We start from the raw sequence: 4,745 nt of genomic DNA, 5'->3' as shown, positions 1-4,745 counted from the left end.
TCGGCTATGGTGGTACGGCCGGACTCTGCAGAGCGTCATGGACTACATCACTCCAAATTTCATGTATCATTCGAAAATGGACACCAAACACATCACGGGTAATATAATTCACATGATCCATTCAACAAAGTTTGGTACAATAAATTATTACACATCATTTCTTCCCTTGTGTCCCTGCTTGCTTACGATTGTGCCGTATCCATGGAGCATCCTCATCATTTAACTTAATGCTTGGGTCGGTGTTCACTTTGAAGGGCGGAATTTCAGCAAACATATTATAATCTTCTGACATGTCTGTCTTGTCCTCCACTCCCACGATGTTTCTTTTCCCTGAAAGAACAATGTGGCGCTTTGGATCATCGCATGATGTACTGATCGTTTTCTTATCTTTCCGTTTCCTCAGTTTGCTACTCATGTCCTTCACATAGAAAACCTGAGCGACATCTTTCGCTAGGACGAATGGTTCGTCAAAGGTAACCAAGATTGTTGAAATCCACCATTGTCATTCCGTATTGCTGGTCCACCTTTACCCCACCTCCTGTTAGCTTGAACCATTTGCACCGGAACAAAGGGACCTTAAAGGAGGGTCCATAGTCAAGTTCCCATATCTCCTCTATGTAACCATAATATGTGACCTTTTGCCCATTCTCGGTTGCTGCATCAAAGCGGACACCACTGTTTTGGTTGGTGCTCTTTTTATCTTGGGCGATCGTGTAAAATGTATTCCCATTTATCTCGTACCCTTGGAAAGTCGTTATAGTCGAAGATGGTGTCTTGGCCAACATGTACAGCTGATCTACAACATCATTGTCATTCATTAAATGTTTTCTCAACCAACTGCCGAAAGTCTCCATGTGGGCCTTCCTAATCCAGGATTCAGGCTTTCCCGGGTTGTCCGAGCGTAAAATATTCTTGTGTTTCTCAAAGTACGGAGCCACCAAGCTGGAATTGGTCAGTACAGTGTGGTGTGCTTCAGTCAGAGAATGGCCGTCCATACATATCGTTGATTTCCTTCCGATCGTGCCTTTTCCACTTAGTCTCCCCTCGTGCCGCGATCGAGGAAGACCAATCGGCTTAAGGTCAGGAACAAAGTCAACACAAAACTCAATTACCTCCTCATTTCCATAGCCCTTGGCGATGCTTCCTTCTGGCCTAGCACGGTTACGAACATATTTCTTTAATACTCCCATGAACCTCTCGAAGGGGAACATATTGTGTAGAAATACAGGACCGAGAACGAAAATCTCTTCGACTAGGTGAACCAGGAGGTGCGTCATAATATTGAAGAAGGATGGCGGGAACACCAACTCGAAACTGACAAGACATTGGATCACATCGTTCTGTAACCGTGGTAGAACTTCTGGATTGATTACCTTCTGAAAGATTGCATTGAGGAATGCACATAGCTTCACAATGGCTACTCGAACATTTTCCGGCAGGAGCCCCCTCAAAGCAATCGGAAGCAATTGCGTCATAATCACGTGGCAGTCGTGAGACTTCAGGTTTTGGAACTTTTTCTCCGCCATGTTTATTATTCCCTTTATATTGGACGAGAATCCAGACGGGACCTTCATACTGCTCAGGCATTCAAAAAAGATGACCTTCTCTTCTTTGGTCAGAGCGTAGCTGGCACGACCTTGAAACCATTCCGGATGCCGGTCATCAGGGTCTTTCAAACGTTGCTGGTCCTGCCGTGCTTCCTTTGTATCATTTGTCTTCCCATACACGCCCAAGAAGCTTAGGAGGTTCACGCAAATATTCTTCGTAACGTGCATCACGTCGATTGCAGAGCGGACATCTAGGACTTTCCAATATTCTAGCTCCCAGAATATAGATTTCTTCTTCCACATGGCTGCGTGCCCGTCAGCTCCCTTCGGAACTGATTGTCCGCCAGGACCCTTTCCAAAGATGACTTTCAAATCCTTGACCATATCAAATACCTCAGCACCAGTGCGTTCCGTAGGCTTCGGCCGGTGATCTGCCTTGCCGTTGTAATGCTTGCCTTTTCTTTCTTACTGGATGAATTTTCGGAAGAAATCGACGATGCCCAAGGTACACGTTCTTCTTACAATTTGGCAAATGTACACTTTCAGTCTCATGTAAGCAGTGCGTGCATGCATTGTATCCCTTATTTGACAGTCCCGAAAGGTTACTAAGAGCAGGCCAATCGTTGATGGTTACGAAAAGCAACGCTCGTAGGTCAAATTCCTCTTGTTTGTGCTCATCCCACACACGGACACCACCCCACAGCTGTAAAAGTTCATCAACTAATGGCCTTAGGTACACATCGATGTCGTTGCCGGGTTGCTTCGGACCTTGGATGAGCACTGGCATCATAATGAACTTCCGCTTCATGCACAACCAAGGAGGAAGGTTGTAGATGCATAGAGTCACGGGCCAGGTGCTATGGCTGGAGCTCTGCTCGCCAAAAGGATTCATGCCATCTGTACTTAGACCAAATCGTATGTTCCTTGCGTCAGCTGCAAAATCTTTGAACTCTCTGTCGATCTTTCTCCATTGCGTTCCATCTGCGGTGTGTCTCAACTCCCGGTCCGACTTACGGTCCTCTTTGTGCCATCGCAACAACTTGGCATGCTCTTTGTTCCTGAACAGACGTTTCAACCGTGGTATTATAGGAGCATACCACATCACCTTGGCGGGAACCCTCTTCCTGGGTTTCCCGCCCTCAACATCGTCACCAGGGTCATCGCCTCTGATCTTATAACGCAATGCAGTGCATACCGGGCATTCATTCAAATTCTCGTATTCACTGCGGTAGAGGATGCAGTCGTTGATGCATGCATGTATCTTCAGAACCTCTAAACCTAGAGGGCAGACAACCTTCTTTGCTTCATACGTACTGGCGGGCAACTCGTTATCCTTTGGAAACATATTCTTCAACATTTTCAGCAAGTTTTCAAATGCCGAGTCAGCTACACCTGCCTCTGCCTTCCATTTCAGCGAATCCAGTGTGCAGCCCAGCTTTTTCAGACCATCATCGCATCCGGGGTACAGCGCCTTTCTGTGATCCTCTAACATGCGATCCAAATTCTCCCTCTCCTTTTCAGTTTCGCAGCGTCTCCGTGCATCAGCAATGGTCCGACCAAGATCATCAACGGGATCATCACGTGCCTCTTCTTCACCTTCCCCTTCACCTTCAGCATCCTCCATGAAAGTATCACCGAAATGAGCAAGATAGCTTTCATCGATGAAATCATCCCCTTCTTCATCTTCTTCCATTATAACCCCTCTTTCTCCATGCTTGGTCCAACAATTATAGCTTGGCATGAAACCGTGCCGAAGCAGATGCATGTGAACATCTCTTGAGGAAGAGTAACCCTTCTGATTCTTACAGATAACACATGGACAGATAACAAAACCCCCTGCTTGTTCGCATTAGCCACTACGAGGAAATCTTTCAAACCCGTAGTGAACTCGCCGGAGAGTCGGTTACCGTACATCCATTGCCGATTCATCTGCATTATTATAATATAAAATATATAATTAACCATCATGCATTTGTTAAACTAACTAGCTACAAACAATATAAATTAAACAATGAACTGCACACATGCATATTTTATCAATGACACATCAAAGGTTCATCAAGTTGCTAACCGCGATCGAGGAGTGTGGCTCCAACACTTCATGTCATGTTTGTTTCATGCTCTTGGGGCATTTCATCAAACACCTTATGTGCATAAGAGGAACCAAAAGCAAACCTACACCCACTTGTGAAGAGAATGGCTCCAAATGGCTAAGTGTTGGCTGCTGGATGGGTATATATAGGGGAGGGGCTTTAGTTGCGGTTGACCTGGCAAACCGTGACTAAAGGTGCCCGAAGGCCTTTAGTCGCGGTTGTCCTGGCCAACCGCGACTAAAGACCCTCACGTGCGCCAGCTGGCCACCGAGCGCCCTGGGCCCAGTCCTTTGGTCGCGGTTCACCTCCAGAACCGTGACTAAAGGTCCCATTAGTCGCGGTTCCTACAGCTTCGCGACTTATGGGGCTGGACGGAAGCCTGTTTTTCCACCAGTGAGGGGATAATTCATTGCTTTGATGTTACCAGAGCCTGTGAAAGGGGGTCGCCTACAGCCTGTGAATTATTATTTTTAGCAACTAGCAGGAGCGCTCTCTATACGTGAAGAAGTGGAAATGACCTGTTAATAAAGTAAGTCGGTGAAAAGTGATATAGGTTTGGTTGATTACAGTTTCAAAAAAAAAGTTTGGTTAAGAGAAAACCGAGCAAAAAACCGTACAACATCCCATGCCAGCAAGCCATGCAAGTTTGGTTGATTACGCTCAATGACACAAGCATGCCAGCAAGCCATCAAATCCACGCCACTGAAGAGAGACCCAGATTCGCAGGGAGGCAGGTCTAGCCTTTCGAGCTCAATAGAAGATGACAGGCCACAACATCCCATCCAGTGGAACACGCACGCCGACTGCATCCAGAAATGTCGACCCAAGCTGCAGCGGCAGTGCGGCCTCGTGCGCTACCCATGGAGTCATTCTACCATGTATGGTTTCTGATAATAATAGCCGGATAAAAAACTATTTTACCAAGAGGATAATAATTATTCAGTAAGACATACATCATGGACTAAGATGGATCAGCATCTGTGTAATTCACAGCTTCTCTCGTACAATAAATGAACGTATATGACAACCCACATATGAAATGTGCAGTTCAGATAGAGTAAATCATAAACTATATGATTAGCTATGCTTTTAAAAAATAAAACAT

The sequence above is a fragment of the Triticum aestivum genome, chromosome 2B, assembly GCF_018294505.1.
Source record: "Triticum aestivum cultivar Chinese Spring chromosome 2B, IWGSC CS RefSeq v2.1, whole genome shotgun sequence".
NCBI lineage: Eukaryota > Viridiplantae > Streptophyta > Magnoliopsida > Poales > Poaceae > Triticum > Triticum aestivum.
This window is presented reverse-complemented; position numbering follows the sequence as displayed.